At 41.4% G+C, this 23,214-nt stretch overlaps 1 pseudogene; it reads right to left on the bottom strand.

Moving 5' to 3' along the window:
- Positions 1-16,194: 16,194 nt before the first annotated feature.
- LOC140637600 (FXYD domain-containing ion transport regulator 4-like) lies at positions 16,195-22,855 on the bottom strand (annotated as a pseudogene).
- Positions 22,856-23,214: the final 359 nt, after the last annotated feature.

The raw sequence follows: 23,214 nt of genomic DNA, 5'->3' as shown, positions 1-23,214 counted from the left end.
CCAGAAATTGAAAAAAAATCAGAACAAAAAAACTGAAAGGACCACTACAGTGAAAAACAAATTTTAAAGCAAAGTAGTAAAAAATAAAAGGCCAAGAATCCCAAAGAAGAAAAAATAAAAAGAAAAGAAAAGAAAACAAAAAGAAAGAAAAGCAAAAGTAAAGAGAAAAAAAAAAGAAAAAAGAAAAAATGGAGGGTATTGGGAGATGGTGGTGGTGATGAAGTTGTAGTGGAGGGAGAATGTAGTCTACCTGAGGGGTCCCAGAGGGTTATCCTCTTGTTTCTTAGTATATTAAGTTCTGATTGTTAGAAGATGGTCAGTCCCAAATTTATATAAACCAGAAATACTTGTAGAAGGCCCCACCATTGACCACCAAAGGATAAATGAGATAAAAGATGGGGCCAGAATAGGAATGAGGAATCTCACAGAATGAACCAGCATGGTATTTCACTTGGTTCTGGGTGCATGCTGGTCATGTTATAGAAGGTATTAACTTCCACCATTGTAGAACAAAATGAGGCATAGAAAAGAAAAAACACAAAACAAAACAAAACAAAAAAAACACATCTTGTATATCTCCCAAAATTAAGTTCAGTATGTTGAAAGGAATGTAGAAGTGGAAAATGTATCTAAAACCTGTAATTGTAGAAATACAAAAGTCAAAAAGGAAGAATCTTAAAAATGAAAAGGTGGTAAAATATTGTAGTTAAGGTAGGAAAAAAGAAAAAAACATTGGAAATTTATAGTCTGATATAAACATGAGTTGTACTGGAAAAAAGGAAGAAAAAAATAGGAGGGGTACCCTCTAGTTCTATATACTGTAAATCCCTCGACCTCCCCTGGAGCTTTCCAGCACCGCCTGATTCAGAACTTGCTCTCCCCCTGTCTTTCCAGCGGGTCTCTGGGGGAGGGGCTGCTGTGCTGATTCTCAGGTGTGTGTACCGCCGCGTGCTGGGCTCAGTGGGAGCTGCTGTCAGCCTGAGGCCTCAGTTCCCTGGCAGCCCCGCCCCTCCCAGGCAGGAGGTGACACCAGGAGGAGCAACACTGGCAGCGGCCTGGTCTCCAGCCCTGGAGTCAGCTCCCCCAGTAACTCCCGCAGTCTCCCGGTCCACACCCGCCTAGGTGCTCCCAGGGCGGGAGTTGGGGGGCGCTGACCTGCGCAGCTCGGGGGCACCCGGCGGCAGGAGCGTCCTCGCGGTCCTGTGCCCTCCCGCTTCCGCCTGTCCCAGGGTGGGGAGCACAGGATCCTGGGCTGTGTCCCCGCGCCCTGGGATCGCGCTCCCGGCCGCAGCTCCTAAAGGCCGCAGTCACGCCTCCACCCGGAGCCCCTGCATGAGCTGCTTCTGAGACCCCGGGGTGCGCCCGCCCGTTACCGGGATCCAGCTGCGGGGTGCGGGGTGCTTTCCCTCGGCGCACCTCCTCTATTAGTGACTCGTGGAGACTGGAGGCTCCACTGCCCCTCCTGTGATTCCGCTCGATTTTCCTGCTAAGCGCCTTTCAGTCCGGGAAGAATCTGGTGCAGATTTTTAAGTCCCCGCTTCTCCGGGGCTGGGCTTTCCTGTCCCTGAGGCTCTCGCCGCCCCCCTTAGCCCAGCTGCTCACAGGGCTCCTCCCCAACTTGATTCTTTTTTATTTTACTTTTTTCCACCTTCCTACCTTGTTAGAAGTGAAAACCCTTCTCTCTGTATCGTTCCGGCTGTTCTCTCTTTAAATCTCAGGTCGAATTTGTAGGTTTTCAGGATGGTTTGAAAGTTATCTAGGTAAGTTGGGGGGACCCGGTGAGTTGAGGACCCTACTCCTCCACTATCTTGCCCTGCCTCTCCCCAATGCACCACATTAATAAAAGAAAGGGTAAGGGATATCTGGGTGGCTTCGTGGGTTAAGCATCTGCCTTCAGCTCAGGTCATGATTCCTGGGTCCTGGGATGGAGCCCTGCATCAGGCTCCCTGCTCAGTGAGGAGCCTGCTTGTCCCTCTCCTTCTGCCCCTCCCCAGGATTATTCTCTTTCTGTCAAATAAATAGATAAAAAATCTTTAAAAATAAATAAAAGAAGGGATAAGGACCATATGATCCTGTAAATCGATGCATAGAAAACATTTGAGAAAATACAGCATCCAATCTTGATAAAAACCCTCAACAAAGTGGATACAGAGAGAACATACCTTAACATCATAAAAACCGTAACTTTTTCACTGTTTGCAGATGACATGATACTCTGTAGAAAATCCAAAAGACTCCACCAAAAACTTGCTAGAACTGATAGAAGAATTCAGCAAAGTCACAGATATAAAATCAGTGTAGAGAAATCTGTTACATTTCTATACATCAATAATTAAGCACCAGAAAAAGAAATCAGTGAATAGATCCCATTTGCAGTTGCACCAAAACCCATAAGATACCTAGGAATAAACCTTACCAAAGATATAAAACATCTGGACTCTGAAAACTGTAGAACACTTATGAAGGAAATTAAAGATGACAGAAAGAAATGGAAAAAACATCTGATGCTCATGGATTAAAAGAACAAATACCGGTAAAATACCCAAAGCAATTTATATATTTAATACAATCCCTACCAAAATACTACCAGTATTTTTTACAGAGCTAGAACAATCAATCCTGAAATTTGTATGAAATCAGAAAAGACCCCAAATAGCCAAAGCAGTCTTGCAAAGGAAAAACATAGCTAGAGATATCACAATTCTGGACATCAAATTATACTACAATGTTGTATGGTACTGGCACAAAAACAGACACATAGATCAATGGAACAGAATAAGAAACCCCCAAATGCAGCCACAGTTGTATGGTCAACTAATCTTCAACAAAGCAGGAAAGACTATCTAATGGAAAAAAGTCAATCTCTTCAACAAATAATCTCATAAAACTGGACAGCAGCATGAAAAAGAATAAACTGGACCACTTTCTTACACCACACACAAAAATAAATTGAAAATGGATGAAAGATCCCAATGTGAGATAGGAAACCATCAAAATTCTAGAGGCTAACACAGGCAGCAACTTCTTTGACATCAGCTGTAGCAACTTCTTACTGGATATGTCTCTGGAGGCAAGGGAAATAAAAGCAAAAATGAACTTCATCAAGATAGAAAGCTTCTACACAGCAAAGGAAACAGTTAACAAAACTAAAAGGCAGCCTTTGGAATGGGAACAGATATTTGCAAATGGGAAAAGGTATCTGATAAAAGGTTAGTATTATCAAACTCAGCAATGAGAAAACAAATAATCCAGTTAAGAAATGGGCAGAAGATATGAATAGACATTTTTTCAAAGAAGACTTCCAGATGGCTAACAATCACATGAAAAGATGCTCAACATCACTCATCATCAGGGAATACAACTCAAAACCACGACAAGACTCCACCTCACACCTGTCAGGATGGCTAACGTGAACAGGAAACAACAGATGGTGAGGATGTGGAGAAAGGAGAACCCTCCTACACTGCTAGTGGGAATGCAAACTAGTGCATCCACACTGGAAAACACTATGGAGATTTCTCAAAAAGTTAAAAATAGCACTACCCTACAATCTAGCAATTGCTCTTCTAGGTGTTTACACCAAAGGTTACAAAAATACTGATTCAAAGGGTGACATGCTCCCCAATGTTTATAGCAGCATAGCAGCATTTTCTACAATAGCCAAATAATGGAAAGAGCCCAAAATGTCCATTGATTGATGAATGGATAAAGAAGATGTGATATATATATATCTTAAAAAATTAATAATAAAGTAAAATATTTTCTAGAAGTGCAGACAATTTATATATTTTGTGTGTGTAAACTCAATCTTTTTACTCCTTATTCTTCCCTACTTTGTTATTTTTTTATTTTTACATTTAAAAGTCTTTATTTAAATTCCACTTAGTTATTACATACAATATTAGTATCAGGTGTACAAAATAGTGATTCAACACTTACATATGACACTTGGTGCTCATCACAAGTGCCCTTCTTAATCCCCATCACTTATTTAACCCATCCCCCCACCCACCTCCTCTCTGGTAACCATTAGTTTCTTCTCTATAGATAAGAGTCTGTTTCTTGGTTTGCCTTCTTCTTTTTCTCCCCTATGATTATTTGTTTTGTTTCTTAAATTCTACATATGTGTAAAATCTTAATAGTATTTGTGTTTCTTTGACTTATTTTGCTTAGCATAATACGTCTACCTCCATCCATATCATTGCAAATGACAAGATTTCATTCTTTTATGGCTGACTAATATTCCAGTGTTTGTGTGTGTGTGTGCATGCGTGCATGCGTGTGCACGTGTGCATGTGTGTATGCCACATCTTTACCCTTTCATCAGTTGATGGACATTTGGTATCTTTCCATAATTTGGCAATTGTAGATAATGCTGCTATAAACATCTATTTCTCATGTGCACTTAAAAAGAATGTGTATTGGGGATCCCTGGGTGGCTCAGCAGTTTGGCACCTGCCTTTGGTCCAGGGCGCGATCCTGGAGTCCCGGGATCGAGTCCCACGTCGGGCTCCCTACATGGAGCCTGCTTCTCCCTCTGCCTGTGTCTCTGTCCACCCCCCCACCTTGTGTGTGTCTCTTGAATGAATAAATAAATAAATCTTTAAAAAAAAGAGTGTGTATTCTGCTGCTTTAGGATGGAATGTTCTGAATATATCTGTTAAGTCCATCTGGTCCAGTATGTCATTCAAAACCACTGTTTCCTTGTTGATTTTTGGCTTTAGTTATGTCCATCCATGTGAATGAGGTGTTAATACTATTATTGTATTATTATCAGTATTTCCTTTATTTTTATTGTTAACTGTCTATATATTTAAATATTCACAATTATTAGATCTTGTTGGGTAGTCCCCTTTATTATGATATAGTGCCATTCTTCATCTCTTGTTACAATCTTTGATTTAAAGTCTAGTTTACCCAGTGTAAGCATTGTTACTTTGGCTTTCTTTTGACATCCATTTGCATGATAAATATTTCTCCATCTCTTCACTTTCAATCTGGAGGTTTCCTTAGGTTTAACATGAGTCTCTTGTAGGCAGCATGTAGATGGGTCTTATTTTTTTATCTATTCTGACACCTTATGTCTTTTGATTGGAGCATTTATTCCATTTACACTTAAAGTAATGATTGATAGGTATGTGTTTAGTGCAATTTAATTACTTGTTTTGTTGTCCTTTCTGGAGATTTTCTCTGATCCTTTCTAATCTTTGTCACTTTTCATCTTCTCTTTCCACTCAAATAGTCCCCTTTAGTATTTCTTTTTTTTTTTAATTTATTTTTTATTGGTGTTCAATTTACTAACATACAGAATAACCCCCAGTGCCCGTCACCCATTCACTCCCACCCCCCGCCCTCCTCCCCTTCCACCACCCCTAGTTCGTTTCCCAGAGTTAGCAGTCTTTACGTTCTGTCTCCCTTTCTGATATTTCCCACACATTTCTTCCCCCTTCCCTTATATTCCCTTTCACTATTATTTATATTCCCCAAATGAATGAGAACATATAATGTTTGTGCTTCTCTGACTGGCTTACTTCACTCAGCATAATACCCTCCAGTTCCATCCACGTTGAAGCAAATGGTGGGTATTTGTCATTTCTAATAGCTGAGTAATATTCCATTGTATACATAAACCACATCTTCTTTATCCATTCATCTTTCGTTGGACACCGAGGCTCCTTCCACAGTTTGGCTATCGTGGCCATTGCTGCTATAAACATCGGGGTGCAGGTGTCCCGGCGTTAATTGCATTTGTCTCTTTGGGGTAAATCCCCAACAGTGCAATTGCTGGGTCGTAGGGCAGGTATATTTTTAACTGTTTGAGGAACCTCCACACAGTTTTCCAGAGTGGCTGCACCAGTTCACATTCCCACCAACAGTGTATGAGGGTTCCCTTTTCTCCGCATCCTCTCCAACATTGGTTGTTTCCTGCCTTGTTAATTTCCCCCATTCTCACTGGTGTGAGGTGGTATCTCATTGTGGTTTTGATTTGTATTTCCCTGATGGCAAGTGATGCAGAGCATTTTCTCATGTGCATGTTGGCCATGTCTATGTCTTCCTCTGTGAGATTTCTGTTCATGTCTTTTGCCCATTTCATGATTGGATTGTTTGTTTCTTTGGTGTTGAGTTTGATAAGTTCTTTATAGATCTTGGAAACTAGCCCTTTATCTGATATGTCATTTGCAAATATCTTCTCCCATTCTGTAGGTTGTCTTTGAGTTTTGTTGACTGTATCCTTTGCTGTGCAAAAGCTTCTTATCTTGATGAAGTCCCAATAGTTCATTTTTGCTTTTGTTTCTTTTGCCTTCGTGGATGTATCTTGCAAGAAGTTACTATGGCCGAGTTCAAAAAGGGTGTTGCCTGTGTTCTTCTCTAGGATTTTGATGGAATCTTGTCTCACATTTAGATCTTTCATCCATTTTGAGTTTATCTTTGTGTATGGTGAAAGAGAGTGGTCTAGTTTCATTCTTCTGCATGTGGATGTCCAATTTTCCCAGCACCATTTATTGAAGAGACTGTCTTTCTTCCAATGGATAGTCTTTCCTCCTTTATCGAATATTAGTTGCCCATAAAGTTCAGGGTCCACTTCTGGATTCTCTATTCTGTTCCACTGATCTATGTGTCTGTTTTTGTGCCAGTACCACACTGTCTTGATGACCACAGCTTTGTAGTACAACCTGAAATCTGGCATTGTGATGCCCCCAGATATGGTTTTCTTTTTTAAAATTCCCCTGGCTATTCGGGGTCTTTTCTGATTCCACACAAATCTTAAAATTATTTGTTCTAACTCTCTGAAGAAAGTCCATGGTATTTTGATAGGGATTGCATTAAACGTGTATATTGCCCTGGGTAACATTGACATTTTCACTATATTAATTCTGCCAATCCATGAGCATGGAATATTTTTCCATCTCTTTGTGTCTTCCTCAATTTCTTTCAGAAGTGTTCTATAGTTTTGAGGGTATAGATCCTTTACATCTTTGGTTAGGTTTATTCCTAGGTATCTTATGCTTTTGGGTGCAATTGTAAATGGGATTGACTCCTTAATTTCTCTTTCTTCAGTCTCATTGTTAGTGTATAGAAATGCCACTGACTTCTGGGCATTGATTTTGTATACTGCAACGCTACCGAATTGCTGTATGAGTTCCAGTAATCTTGGGGTGGAGACTTTTGGGTTTTCTATGTAGAGTATCATGTCATCGGCGAAGAGGGAGAGTTTGACTTCTTCTTTGCCAATTTGAATGCCTTTAATGTCTTTTTGTTGTCTGATTGCTGAGGCTAGGACTTCCAGTACTATGTTGAACAGCAGTGGTGAGAGTGGACATCCCTGTCTTGTTCCTGATCTTAGGGGAAAGGCTCCCAGTGCTTCCCCATTGAGAATGATATTTGCTGTGGGCTTTTCATAGATGGCTTTTAAGATGTTGAGGAATGTTCCCTCTATCCCTACACTCTGAAGAGTTTTGATCAGGAATGGATGCTGTATTTTGTCGAATGCTTTCTCTGCATCTAATGAGAGGATCATATGGTTCTTGGTTTATCTCTTGCTGATATGATGAATCACATTGATTGTTTTACGGGTGTTGAACCAGCCTTGTGTCCCAGGGATAAATCCTACTTGGTAATGGTGAATAATTTTTTTAATGTACTGTTGGATCCTATTGGCCAGTATCTTGTTGAGAATTTTTGCATCCATGTTCATCAGGGATATTGGTCTGTAATTCTCCTTTTTGGTGGGGTCTTTGTCTGGTTTTGGAATTAAGGTGATGCTGGCCTCATAGAATGAATTTGGAAGTACTCCATCTCTTTCTATCTTTCCAAACAGCTTTAGGAGAATAGGTATGGTTTCTTCTTTAAACGTTTGATAAAATTCCCCTCGGAAGCCATCTGGCCCTGGACTCTTGTGTCTTGGGAGGTTTTTGATGACTGCTTCAATTTCCTCCCTGGTTATTGGCCTGTTCAGGTTTTCTATTTCTTCCTGTTCCAGCTTTGGTAGTTTGTGGCTTTCCAGGAATGCGTCCATTTCTTCTAGATTGCCTAATTTATTGGCGTATAGCTGTTCATAATATGTTTTTAAAATCGTTTGTATTTCCTTGGTGTTGGTAGTGATCTCTCCTTTCTCATTCATAATTTTATTAATTTGAGTCTTCTCTCTCTTCTTTTTAATAAGGCTGGCTAATGGTTTATCTATCTTATTAATTCTTTCAAAGAACCAACTCCTGGTTCTGTTGATCTGTTCCACAGTTCTTCTGGTCTCGATTTCATTGAGTTCTGCTCGAATCTTTATTAACTCCCTTCTTCTCTTGGGTGTAGGATCTATTTGCTGTTTTTTCTCTAGCTCCTTTATGTGTAAGGTTAGCTTTTGTATTTGAGTTCTTTCCAGTTTTTGAATGGATGCTTGTATTGCGATGTATTTCCCCCTTAGGACTGCTTTTGCTGCATCCCAAAGATTTTGAACGGTTGTATCTTCATTCTCATTAGTTTCCATGAATCTTTTTAATTCTTCCTTAATTTCCTGGTTGACCCTTTTATCTTTTAGCAGGATGGTCCTTAACCTCCACATGTTTGGGTCCTTCCAAACTTCTTGTTGTGATTTAGTTCTAATTTCAAGGCATTATGGTCTGAGAATATGCAGGGGACGATCCCAATCTTTTGGTATCGGTTCAGACCCGATTTGTGACCCAATATGTGATCTATTCTGGAGAAAGTTCCATGTGCGCTTGAGAAGAATGTGTATTCAGTTGAGTTTGGATGTAAAGTTCTGTAGATATCTGTGAAATCCATCTGGTCCAGTGTATCATTTAAAGCTCTCGTTTCTTTGGAGATGTTGTGCTTAGAAGACCTATCGAGTATAGAAAGAGCTAGATTGAAGTCACCAAGTATAAGTGTATTATTATCTAAGTATTTCTTCACTTTGGTTAATAATTGATTGATATATTTGGCAGCTCCCACATTCGGGGCATATATATTGAGGATTGTTAAGTCCTCTTGTTGAATAGATCCTTTAAGTATGATATAGTGTCCCTCTTCATCTCTCACTACAGTCTTTGGGGTAAATTTTAGTTTATCTGATATAAGGATGGCTACCCCTGCTTTCTTTTGAGGACCATTCGAATGGTAAATGGTTCTCCAACCTTTTATTTTCAGGCTGTAGGTGTCCTTCTGTCTAAAATGAGTCTCTTGTAGACAGCAAATAGATGGGTCCTGCTTTTTTATCCAGTCTGAAACCCTGCGCCTTTTGATGGGGTCATTAAGCCCGTTCACATTCAGAGTTACTATTGAGAGATATGACTTTAGTGTCATCATGATATCTATTCAGTCCTTGTATTTGTGGACTGTTCCACTGAACTTCTTCTTAAAGGGGAATTTTAAGAGTCCCCCTTAAAATTTCTTGCAGAGCTGGTTTGGAGGTCACATATTCTTTTAGTTGCTGCCTGTCTTGGAAGCTCTTTATCTCTCCTTCCATTTTGAATGAGAGCCTTGCTGGATAAAGTATTCTTGGTTGCATGTTCTTCTCATTTAGGACCCTGAATATATCCTGCCAGCCCTTTCTGGCCTGCCAGGTCTCTGTGGAGAGGTCTGCTGTTACCCTAATACTCCTCCCCATAAAAGTCAGGGATTTCTTGTCTCTTGCTGCTTTAAGGATCTTCTCTTTATCTTTGAAATTTGCCAGCTTCACTATTAAATGTCGAGGTGTTGAACGGTTTTTATTGATTTTAGGGGGGGGATCTCTCTATTTCCTGGATCTGAATGCCTGTTTCCCTTCCCAGATTAGGAAAGTTTTCAGCTAGAATTTGTTCAAATACATATTCTGGCCCTCTGTCCTTTTCGGCGCCCTCGGGAACCCCAATTAAACGTAGGTTTTTCTTTCTCAGGCTGTCGTTTATTTCCCTTAATCTATCTTCATGGTCTTTTAATTGTTTGTCTCTTTTTTCCTCAGTTTCCCTCTTTGCTATTAACTTGTCTTCTATGTCACTCACTCGTTCTTCCACCTCGTTAACCCTCGTCGTTAGGACTTCTAGTTTGGATTGCATCTCATTCAATTGATTTTTAATTTCTGCCTGATTAGCTCTAAATTCTGCAGTCATGAAGTCTCTTGAGTCCTTTATACTTTTTTCTAGAGCCACCAGTAGCTGTATAATAGTGCTTCTGAATTGGCTTTCTGACATTGAATTGTAATCCAGATTTTGTAACTCTGTGGGAGAGAGGACTGTTTCTGATTCTTTCTTTTGAGGTGAGGTTTTCCTTCTAGTCATTTTGCTCAGTGCAGAGTGGCCAAAAGCAAGTTGTATTGGGAAAAAGAGAAAAAGAGAGGAGAGAAAGAAGGAAAGAAAAGAGAAAGAGAAAAAAAAAAGGGAAGAAAAAAAAAGAAAAAAAAAAAAGAAGAAAAAGAGAAAGAAAAAGAAAGGAGAAAAAAAGGGGGTGGGGGAAGGAAACAAATCAAAAAGCAAAACAAAACAAAACAAAACAAAAAAAACAAAACAAAAAAAGAACCACCGGGGAGTATCTTCTGATTCTGTATACTTTAAGTCCCTTGGCTTCTCCTGGAAGTTGTCAGTCTAGCTGGTGTTCTGGGGGAGGGGCCTGTTGTGCTGATTTTCAGGTGTTAGCAGTTGGGGGAGCTGCTGTGCCCCAGCCTGGTGCAGGGCTCAGTGGGGGTTGTTTACCCCGTGAGGCCGCAGGAGGAACAGCCCCAGTGGCGGGGCCAGCTCTGGAAACCTGGATTCAGCTCCGGCGGGAACTCCGTCTGCAGGGCCTGGAGGCTCTGGGGCGGGGCCGCTGATCTGCTCAGCTGGGGCAGGAGCTTCCTTGCTGTCCTGGGCCCTCCCGGCCTCTGCCTGTCCCGGGGGGAGGCCGGATCCTGGGCTGTGTCCCGGCGCCCTGTGCTTCGGAGCCTGCGCTGGTGGATTCGCGCTCCCGGGCCGCCGCCTCGCAGCCCCCTCCGCGGAGCTGCCGCCTGAGTCCCTCCGAGCTGCTCCTGGAACCGCGCAGCCCCCTCCGCACGGAGCCTCTTCCTCTGCCCGAGCCCCCCGAGCTGCTCCCGGGGCCGCGCAGCCCCCTCCGCGGAGCCGCCGCCCGAGCCCCTCCTGGCTGCTTCGGTCCCGCCGGGTCCCGCCGTGCGCGCTGCAGCCCTTAGGGAGCTCGGCGCACTCTCCTGGGCGCGCAGTTGCTGTTACTGTCCCGGGGAGCCCGAAGGCATCCTCGCCCTCCTGGGTCCTGCTCCAACTCCCCACGAGCCCCTTTCCGCCCGGGAAGGTCGGTGCAGCTCCTGCTTCTCCGGGACGGGGCTCTCCTGTCCTGGGGACACTCGCCCCGGCCTCAGCCCGGCTCCTCGCGGGGCCCCTCCCCCTTGGAGGCCTTTGTTTCTTTACTTCTTTTTCCCCTTCTTCCTACCTTGATAGAAGCGCGAACTCTTCTCACTGTTGCATTCCAGGTGTTCTCTCTTTAATTCTCAGGCCGAATTCATAGATTTTCAGGATGATTGGAAGGTTTTCTAGGTAATTTGGTGGAGACAGGTGATTTGGAGACCCTACTCTTCCGCCATCTTGCTCCTCCCCCCCCCCCCCTTTAGTATTTCTTGCAGAGCTGGCTTCGTGGTCATGAACTCCTTTAGCTTTTGTTTGTTGGGAAATTATTTCCTCTTCTAATGTGAATGACAGCCTTATTGGATAGAGTATTCTTGGCTACAGATTTTTCCCATTCAGCACATTGAATACATCTTGCCACTCTCCTTTGGCTGCCAAGTTTCTGTTGAAAGATCTGCAGCTGGCCTTATAGGTCTTCCCTTGTAAGTTAAGGACTCCTTTTGCTGCTTTTAGGATTTTTTTCTTTATGAATATATTTGGCAAATTTAATTACAATATGTCTTGGTGTGCCTTGGCCTTTGTTGACTTTGATGAGAGTTCTTATATTCCTGGATCTGGATGTCTATTTCCTTCTCCAGTTTAGGGAAGTTTTCAGCTGTTATTTCCTCAAATAAATTTTCTGCCCCTTTGTCTCTCTTCTTCTTCTGGGACTCATATAATACAATGTTATTATGTTTGATAGTGTTTGACTTCCCTAAATCTATTCTCATGTTCCATAATTCTTTCTTTTACTCAGCTTCATTATTTTCCATTAATTTTTCCTTTATATGACTTATTCATTCCTCCGCTTCTTCCAGCCTTGTGTTCATTGCATCACGTCTGTGTCCAATTTCAGTTATTTCATTTTTTCATTTGAGTGATTCTTTTTTTAACACTTCTATCTCTGCAGTAAGGGCCTTCCTTTCTTTTCTCAAGCCCAGTGAGTATTCTCATGGTTTTTGCTTTAAATTCTCCATCAGCCATGTTATTTGTATCTCTCCTTCTCTTAGATATCTATCCGTGGCCTTATCTTGTTCTTTCATTTGAAATAAATTCTTCTTGGAATTTTGTCTGTATCTGCCTTCTTCAGTGTGTTAGGAAAGCCCATTATGCTTCCTGTTCCTGAGAATAATGACTTTATGGAAAAGAGGTCATATTGTGTCCTGGGCCTGGTGCTTCAGGGAGTATCTATGGTATGTGCTTCAGGTGCTCTGCTGTTGTGTTTTGGCTGCACTATCCTTCAGATAGTTGTCTGCAGAGGCTCTCCTTGCCTGCAACGGGCAGTGTTTGGTCCCTGGCCAGAATGTGGTGAGTTTTATCTAGGGGTGTGCTCTGGTTTACTTGTGAAATGAGTCCTGATACTACCACTAGAACTGAAGCTCTGCAGAATTCTCCGTTCAGGAGTTGTGGTGTAGGCAGTGGTTTTTGTTGGTCATCTGTGGAAGGGGCTCTGCATGCTGGGACTGAGGCCAACTGGAGCAAAAAGGATGGGACCACCTGAGTCAAGGTTGTGAGACTTGATGTAAGCAGGCTAGGCAGCTAGTGTTGGCACTGTGCTGCTTAGCACAGGTGGTTCTGTTTATGCTGAGCTGAGGGGCAAGGGAGCCAGCCAGCAGCCTTGTCACTGGAGAGGCACTTTCATGCATGATGCTGCTTAGGGAAGCACTCTGAGAAGAGTAAATAATTTCCCCAGTGTGTGTCCCAGGTGTTTTTCAGATTGCTATTTCCACATTATCTGTCTCCCAGTTGTTTGCCTGCCTTCTCTTCAGGAGCAGTGCAGCACACTTGGGGCTGCATCCCAGCCAATCCTGCTGACTTTTGAAACTCCAAGCTCTGAGATTATTGTGTGGGCAGGGGCCTGTGCCAGTCTTCTGGGGGAAGGCTCCACCGTGCCAAATTGAAGCAAGCTTGAACACAAAAGGCAGTTGCATGAGAGCACAGGGGCATGTGACTTGGTTTAAACAAGTTAGGTAGCCATTGTCAGAGCCTAGCCGATTTTCCACAGGTGGTTCTGTGTTTATGTTATGAGGCAGGGAAATGGCACTGGCTGGCTTCTCTGTCCCAGAAAGGCATCTTCCTGAATTCTGTCTCTCAGGGATGCTTGCCAAGAAGAGTGAATAATGTATCCTAAGCATTTGTCAGATCACTTTTTCCATGCCTTGGGTTGTTTGCATGCCTTCTTTACAGGAATAGGGCAGCACCCTCAGGGCTCTATCCTAGCCAAGCCCACCAACCTTTAAAATTTCAGTCTTTAATCTCCAGTAGTTGCAAGAACTCATGATAATCAGCCAATAGCTTTGGGAAAATGTTCTCCTAGTGTGCTCCTCTCTCTTTCACCCTTCTCCATGACCACTGCTTCCTCCTCTCCACAGCTCCCATGATCCATTTCTCTTCCAAACCATCTGCACTTCCTACCTTCCTCAATGTGCCTTTTTCTCTCTCTTTAGTTGTGGAGTTTTTCTGTCAGTCTTCAGGTTGATTTCTGGTGTATTTAGAATGATTTGTTAACTAAATACACAAGGGATAAGACAAACCTAGTCTTTCTTCTCCACAACCATCTTAAGGATATACCTTTTATGTTTTTGATGTCACCATTTACATCTCATGTTGTGTATCCATTAAATTGTTGAAGCTATAGCTATTTTTAATAATTTTGTCCTTTAACCTTGATATTAGGATTATGTAGTTAATACCTAACATCATAACAATACTGTATTAGGGTACTCTGAACCTGACTATATACTTACCTTTACCAGTGTGTTGTAACTTTCCATATTTTTTCAAGTTACTAAGTAGCATCTTTCTGTTTTAGTTTGAAGAAGACTTCCACTCAGCATTTCTTATAAGGCAGGTTTATTGGTATTGAATTCCCTCAGCTTTTGTTTATTAAGGAGTCTTTCTATGCAGTTTTATTTACTTAATTTTTTTACTTTTTAAGTAAACTCCATACTCTGTATGGAACTTCACTCATGATCCTGTGATCAAGAGTTACATGCTCTACCAACTAAGTCAGCCAGGAACCCCTGTTAAGGAGTCTTTTTTCCACTTCATTTCTGAAGGATGGCTTTTTGGGTAAGCAATCTTGGTTGGCAGTTTCTTTCAGCACTTCGAATACATATTTGGTTTTCTCTTCACAAGGTTTCTGTTGAGAATCCACTAGTAGCTTTATGAGGGTTCCTCTGTATGACAGAATATTTTTCTTTTGCTGCTTTTAGAATGTCCTCTTTGTCTTTGATTTTAGACAGTTTTATTATCTGTCTTGAATATCATTTTTTTTACAATACACATTTTCTTTATTCATAAATGAATCGGACTCTAACAGAGTCTATCTTGGCTTCCTTCTCTTCCGTCTCCCTTCTCTTAATACCTTCCTTGAGCTTCCTGGGATCACCCCAAGTATACTTCTGTTCACATTCCTTGGACTGCATCATGTCTCCCAAAAGAATGTTGTTTTCTTCCTAAACTGGAACATCTACTCAGCACTATTCCATGTTTGTTCCCTGGGTGGAAGTCTACGGTCTCCTTTCTCTTCACATCCCAGAGCTCCTTCTCTTGTTCCAAAAAGATGACCAGATCTGGCTTTCATACAAGAAGACCCAAGAAGAGGAGGTGTCCGTAGTTCTCTAACATCACATCCCTGTACAGTTCCCGCTGAGTGTGGTTCCGGCATCCCCACTCCTCCTGAGAGAATTCTATGGCCACATCCCTGAATGTCAGCAGTCCCTGAGAACTGGCCATTTCTTCTTCTTTCACTTTGTCCTCTAGATTTCTTTCTCAGAAGAGATTCATGGAGAAATCACCTTGAATATCATTTTGGGTTGAAAGTGTGATGTTACCTATTAGCTTCATGATTTTGGATGTCCAAATCTCTCCCAGGTTTAGAAAGTTGCCAGCCATTATTTCTTTGTATAAGCTTTCTACCCTTCTCTCTCTCTCTCTTTCTGGGATTCCAGTAATGAATATATTATTTATTTTGATGGTGTTCCGTAGGCTCTATTCATTCTTTTTCATTATTCTCAGTTGATCTGTCTTCTAGTTTATGTATACTTTTTTCTGTTTCATGCAGTCAGCCATTGAAACTCTATTAAATTCTCCAGTTAGGTCATTATATTCTTCAGTTCCAAAATTTCTGTTTGGTTCTTTTTTATGTTTTCTATCTCTGTTGAACTTCTAATTTTGTTCTTATATTGTTTTCCTGGTATTATTAAATTATTTATCTGTGCTCTTTTGTAGCTCTCTGCCCATATTTAGAACAATTATCTTGAATTTTTGTAGGGTAATTTCTGGATCTCCATTTCTTTGCGCCCCAGTACTGGAGATTTACTGTAATTCCTTTGATGGAGTCATGTTTCCCAGATTCTTCATGATCCCTATAATCTTGCATGTGTTTGCACATTTGCAAAAGCAGTCATCTCTTTCAGACTTTAAAGGAAACTTTTCACCCATGTGTGGGAGCATGCTGGATCATGAATCTGGTGGTACAGGGTGCCAAGTGTGTGGTCATATGGTGGCACTGGGTTCTGGGGGATATGATCTCTTTGGCTCAGGCCAATGGCCTTCACAGCATTGACAACTGTGTGGTCCTTGGTTAGCACTGGAGGAGGTTTGCAGGAGGTTTGCTTGGGGTCCTCAGAAGCACCTCCAGTCCAGTAGCTAGGGACCAGAGTAAGCAGCAGTGGTGGCCAGGGCCAGTGGTGTGCACACACTTGGCTGGAGGGGCCAGCTTCAGGTATCCATGTAGTGGCAGGGGATAGTTTTCTTTTGGGGGGAGGGAGGGATGAGACAGTTTAATTGAGAAATAAGCTTTGGACAGCCTCCTGATCAGAAGAGAGCCTTTCTTGGGGTAAAAGGCCATTATGGAAGCTAAGGCCACCAAGTGGGGAGGGAACAGCATGGGAGATGGTACCAGGAGTGCCTGTGCTCAGCAGGTACTGACAGAGCCTGGAGTGATGAGTGGAGTGGCTTTCTCCGGTAAGGGTATTTGCATTTGCATTTTCCACTCAGGGCTATCAAGATTCCAGCGATGCACAGGAGTCCTCCAAAAATCATCCCACCCAGCTGCAGGCTTTCCCAGTCATAGTATAAGGGACTGTCTTTATCAACCAGGTCACTGGCTTCCAAGGCAGGCCTGCCAGTGTGAAGAGCAGGTCCTGCATCACTCTCTTCATGATACAGCTGCAGAGGGGGACTGAGAGCAGAACGCAGTCTGGAAAGGCTGCACACACATAGTGATGGAGGCCAAAGCAGGTGGCAAAGGCCAAGGTCAACTATGGACTTATTGGTAGCTGCAGAGGCCCTGGATGCTCACATGCCCTCTTGTAGCTCCCCTGGGTGTGCATACTGTAGCAGATGTTGATGATGAGGGGCTGGTCTGGGGTCATGCAGATGCACAACTGGAGGGACTAGTGACAGGTGGGCACAGTGAGGCTGGCCAGTGACAGAAGGCAGAACTAATTTGGGCCCACAAGCAACTGTGAGGGCCTGTGTTGGTATACTCACCCATGGCTGTATGTGCACTTCTCCCTGGGGCATATGTGCTGTTGTAGAGGTGGGTTACACCAGTGGGTGGACATGCACAGCCAGAGGGGCTGTAAGCATGAGCTTGGCAGTGAGGATTTATGGGGGGAATCTCACGTGGCATCTTCTACTCATGTAGCCATAGAGGGCTTGGATGACTTCTGACGTGGTTCCTGAGGTAGAGTGAAAAAGTGGGGAGGAAGCAAGAAGGGACTCAGGTGGCTGGTTTTAGTGAACATGGATACCTGTGGGACAGAAAGCTGGCAAAATCTGCAGGGGGTCTGTGGTGGTTGCACTGGCTATTGGCTTTCTTGGTAGCAAAATGTACTGAGTTTGTCTGCAAAGTAGTTCTGTCAGAACTGCAATTATTCTCACTGTGACTTGTTAGTAATAGCCTCTGCTTGTCTTCCTTCTTCCTAACCAGCTGTCTGTATCTCAGCTTTGCCAGTCTGGGTGGGGTGAAAACAAAGGGAAACCTTTGCACAGTGCCGTGAGAGAAGAGAAGCTGGTCCCTCACTTCAGTATTGCTTTCCTGGTAAGAAGAATTTTTTCTAGCTGAGAAGTTAGTTCTTGGTGCTGAATAATGGTGGCTTGTGCAATAGGATCATGAAGACAGAATGAAGCTGCCTTCTTTCTCTTTTCAAGATTTTTTGTTCCATTGTGTTGCTTAAACTTCTTAAGTGGACTTTGGAGGTCTCCCAGAGATATTAATTGGGGTTTTTGTATATTTTTTATTGGAGTTCGATTTGCCAACATATAGTATAACACCCAGGGCTCATCAAGTGCTCCCCTCAGTGCTCGTCACCCAGTCGCCCCATTCATTATTGCTTTCCTGGTGAGAAGAACTCTTTCTAGCTGAGAAGTGCTATTCTTTATCATTTCATTTTTGTAGAAATTCTATAATCAAATTGTTATGGTCCACAGACGTGTGTGCACATACACATCACAAAGAGTGGGATTTTTAATTGAGTTTTATGAATAATGAGTATTATTTCTTTCCACTTATTCAGATTTTTTTATTAATTTACCTCACTAGTGTTTTATAGTTGTCTTCATAGAGGTCTTGTGCATTTTTGGAGATTTGTCCCTAGGTGCTATATGTTTAAGCTATTTTAAGTATAATATATTATTATTTTCTTTGCCCTGATATACAGATACAAAGTTGATTTTATGTATTTACTATACCAGAAATTTGGCTGAGCTCATGTTTTAGTTCTCATAATTTAACTATAGATCTTTTGAAATTTCTACATAGAAAATGATATCATCTATGAATAATGATAGACTTGTTTTTGTTTCTAAATATACACTCTAAAACAAATTTAATCTCTTTTAAAAAACTTTCTGTAAGGGCTAGAATTTTATTTTAAGAGTTTTAAGAGTTTTATTTTTTTAATAGAACTCAATACTGTATTCATAACTAGGACAGGCACAATGACAGAAGATTCTGCTTTACTGAATCAAAGAGAATTAAAGGTAGAGAAAGTTCAGTACCTGGGACACCTTACTGGAGTTGCAGCTTGTTTTGGCAGTGTGGAAACAGTTTTATCCTAAAAATGTGAGATTTGTGTAGTTGGATATATCTAATTATAACATTATAGGAGAATTCTTGCCATTTTTGGGAGATGTGGCATTTTTTTTCTTGCTATATTCTTCCCTTGGAGCTATGGAATCAACTTTATAATTTCAGGCTTTCTTTGAAACAGGGGTCAATTTTGTAGACTAGAGGTCAGAGGCAAGGGGTTAAACAAAAGGAAGATGTCAGTAAATATCAACCAGCATCTTGGAGAGTAGGGACATTTTTGCAGGATTTTATCTACTTGCCTTTGCCCAAGAGCAGCATTCAGATTGACATTTTTAGTTAGAGACTATTCTAGATGTCATTAGCTAGTTATATGTGATCTTAGGATGTTATTCAGACTTCAATAGCAACCTTGATAAAAACCTGTTTTCTTTCTTCCTCCCTTCATTTCATTCCTTTCTTTTTTCTTTTATAGTTATTTTCCATTCTCTGAGGGCACTATCAGAAAAATACTGATAAAGCAGAGGAGGCCGAACTTTTAATGGTCTTGGACAAGAACTGCCCTAATGATGATGTTTTGTTTCAATCACACTAAATGGGGCCAAGGTAAACAAGAATAGAGTTTTACATTAACTAGTGTTTTAAAAGATTAAGAGTCTTTTGGGAACCAGAGGGATATTTAAATAGTTTCTTTTTGTAAAGTAAGTTGGCTAATCATAATTAACAAGAGAAAAATCTAAATTCTCCCAGGAAATTAAAAAAAAAAAACTACAAAGGTCTACACATCCTTCCAAGCCATGTTGCAATGAGAAAAACCTTATGATAAGTTCAGTGGATTGAAGAGATACAAACAAACCTGGGTCCTTGTGCTGTCTATGATACATGATATTATCTCTGGATTGCTTACTTCTGAAGATTTCACTATTTTTTAAAAAATTTTTTAAATTAATTAATTAATTAATTTATGATAGAGAGAGAGAGAGAGAGAGGCAGAAACACAGGCAGAGGGAGAAGCAGGCTCCATGCACCGGGAGCCCGATGTGGGATTCGATTCCGGGTCTCCAGGATCGCGCCCTAGGCCAAAGGCAGGCGCTAAACCGCTGCGCCACCCAGGGATCCCCTGAAGATTTCAGTATTAGAAGAAGTAAACCTAGAACTTTTTAAGCATTTAAAAAGGTTTCTCAAACTCATAGCTAAATACTTTCCTCTTAAGAGCATACGATAGCATGCAAGGGACACCTGGGTGGCTCAGTCGGTTAAGCGTCTGCTTTTGGCTGGTCATGATCCCAGGGTGCTGGAATTTGCAAACCAGCATTGAGCTCCCTGGTCTGGAGGAGCCTGTTTCTCCTTCTCCCTCTGCCTGCCACTCCCCTTGCTCATGAACTCTCTCTCTCTCTCTCTCTCTCTCTCTCTCTCTCTCTCTCCGTCAAGTGGCTGGATAAAATTATTAAAAAAAAAATAAAGAAAAGGAACATAGAGAAGAGTTCAAGTGTTCACCCTAGGCTCATCTCCTCCCATGAACACAACTAGGTAACTATCAAAACATTCTAAATACCCCAGAAATTGATCTGAAGACTGACAGAACAAACTCCACAACTAAAGGGAGAGAAGAGACCATATCAAAGAAAGTAGGAAGTGTGGAGATGTGTTTTAGGAGAGAAACAGATTGTGAGTGCTGTGGAGGGGAGGGAGCCATGGTCACCAAGAAGGGAAAGAGAAAGAGGATCACAGAGGAATGCATAGGAGAACATTTCCTCAAAGCCATTGTCTTGGATATGAGAGGGGCTTGATTTTATGAATCTTGCAACCAACTGGGCTTAAAGCCTAGACTTTTAAAGGTCAATAGGCAAAAATAAATAAATAAATAAATAAATAATAAATAAATAAATAAATAAATAAATAAATAAAAAAGGTCAATAGGCTTGGCTGGGATAGAACCTGGAGGGCACTGCACTTCTCCTAAGGAGAAAGCAGACAAACAACCCAGGAATAGATAGCATGAAAACAGTGATCTGAAGAACACCCGGGGCACACAAGAGGAGATTATTTGCTCTTCTTGAAGCTAGTCTTTGGGAGACAGCATTCACAGAGAGCCTCCCTGGGAACAAAGGAGCTGGTGGGCACCATTTCCCTTCCCTAACTCTCAGCATAAGCAGAGCCACTAGAGAGAAGCAGCACAGTGCTAACACTGGCTGCCTAGTTCTCTTACACTAAGCTCTACCCCTGTGCACTCTGGTGGGACTGCCCTTCTCTGTCAGGCTTGCCTCAGTCCTGGAGTGGTAGGCTTCTCACCAAGAAGAAAGCACAAACCCTTGCCCATGCCACATCTCCCAACCAGAGAGTTATGCACGGCCTCAGTTCTGGTGGAAAGGGTGTCAGCTCTCATTTCATAAGCAGACCAGAGCACACCTAATTAAAACTGGCCACAAACATGCCAGGAACCAAACACTGCCACAGCAGGCAAAGAGAGCCTCTGCAGATGACAAAAGGACAAAGCAGACAAAATACAGCAGCAGAGTGCATGCAGCATACATGAGACATTCCCTGAAGCACCAGGCCCTAGACACTACATGACTTCTTTGTCCCAAAGCAATTACTCTCAGGAGCAAGAAACATAATAAGCTTTTCTAACACAGAGAAAACAGAGACTTAGGCAAAATGCAAAGATGGAGGAATTTTTCCCAAATGGAAAAATAAGATAAGGCTATGGACAGAGATCTAAGTGAAACAGATAAAAGTAACGTGCCTGATGGAGAATTTAAAACAACAATCATAAGAATACTCACTGGTCTTGAGAAAAGAATGGAAGGCATCAGTGACACCCTTACCACAGAGATAAAAGAGTTGAAAAACAACCAATCAGGGATGAAGAATGCAACAGACAAGATTGGAAACATATTTGATGCAATGAAAAAACAGGCTGGAAGAAGCAAAGGAATGAATTAGTAACATAGAAGACAAAACAATGGAAAATAATGAATCTGAACGAAATATAGAAAGCAGATTATGCAGCCTGCACATAGATTTAGGGAACTCAGTGACTCATTCAAATGTGAGTCATATTAATAGGAGTCCTAGAAAAATAAGAGAGAGAAAGGGGGTGGAAATTTTACGTGAAGAAATAATAGCTGAAAACTTCCCTAAACTGGGGAGGACACAGACATCCAGATGAGGAGGCACAGAGAACTCCCACCAAAATCAACAAAAGCAGGCCAACACCAATTCATATCATTGTAAAATTTGCAAAATACAGTCATAGAAAAAGAATCTTAAAAGCAGCAAAACAGAAGAAGCCCCGGGTTTACAAGGGAAGACCTATAAGGCCAGCTGCAGATCTCTCAACAGAAACTTGGCAATTCAGAAGGGAATAGCATGATATATTCAATGTGCTGAATGGGAAAAATCTGCAGCCAAGAATACTCTATCCAGCAAGGCTATCATTCAGAACAGAAGGCGAGAAATAGTTTCCTAACAAACGATATTGCCAGCCCTGCAAGGAATATTAAAGGGGACTCTGTGAGTTAGGAAAGACCAAAAGTGACAAGGACAAAAAAGGATCAGAGAAAATCTCCATGAACAATAAGAAAACAAGTAATAAAGTGACAATAAATATGTATCAATTATTACTTTGAATGTAAATGAAATAAATCCTGCAACCAAAAAACATAAGCTCCCTGTGGGGAGCCTGATATGGGACTTGAGCCCAGGACCCTGGGATCATGACCTGAGCCTAAGGCAGATACTCAACCACTGAGCCACCCAGTTGCCCCTAATAGAGGACTTTAACACTTCACTCACATGGATGGATAGATCATCTAAATAGAAAATCAACAAGGAAACAGTGGCTTTGAATGACACACTGGACCAGATGGACTAATAAATATATTCAGAACATCCCATCCTATAGCAGAAGAATACACACTCTTTTTAAGTGTACATGAGACATTCTTCAGAATAGATCACTAGATCAGGGCTCAACTAATAAAAAAAAGACTGAGATCATACCATGCATATTTTCTGACTATAGCACTGTGAAACCAGAAATAAATCATAAGAAAATATTTGAAAAGGCCACAAATGTTACACAACATGCTATGAAACAATGATTGGGTCAACCAGGAAATTAAAACCTGCATGAAAACAAATAAAAATGAGAACTCGACAATCCAAAACTTTTGGGATGCAGTAAATGCAGTCCTAAAAGGGAAATATAAAGCACTATAGGCCTACCTCAAGAGGCAAGAAAAATATCAAATACACAACCTAGCCCTAAAAAGCTATAAAAATAACAAATGAAACCTAAAGCCAGTGGAAAAAGAGACATGATAAAGATTAGAGCAGAAAGAAATGATATAGAAACTTAAAAAGCAATAGAACAAATCAGTGAAACCAGGAGCTGGTTATTTGAAAAAACTAATAAAAGTGATAATCATCTAGCCAGACTTAACAAAAAGGAAAGAGAAAGGATAAAATCACAAGTGAGAAAGAAGAAATAACAACAACACCACAGAAATACAAACAATTATAAGAGAATACTATGAAAAACTATATGCCAACAAATTGGACAACCTGGAAAAAATGAATCAATTCCTAGAAACACATGAACTACCGAAACTGAGACAGGAAAATATATAAAACTTGAATAGACTGATAACCAGCAAAGAAATTGAATCAGTAATCAAAAAACTCCCAACAAACAAAAGTCGAGGACTTCACAGGTGAATTCTACCAGACATTTAAGGGAGAGTTAATACTTATTCTTCCCAAACTATTGTAAAAAATAGAAAGAAAACTTCTGAATTCATTCTGAGGCCAGGATTACCCTGATACTACAAC

This window comes from Canis lupus, chromosome 8, assembly GCF_048164855.1.
Source record: "Canis lupus baileyi chromosome 8, mCanLup2.hap1, whole genome shotgun sequence".
Lineage (NCBI taxonomy): Eukaryota > Metazoa > Chordata > Mammalia > Carnivora > Canidae > Canis > Canis lupus.
The sequence above is the reverse complement of the archived record's forward strand: the minus strand, read 5'-3'. Positions and strand labels throughout refer to the sequence as shown.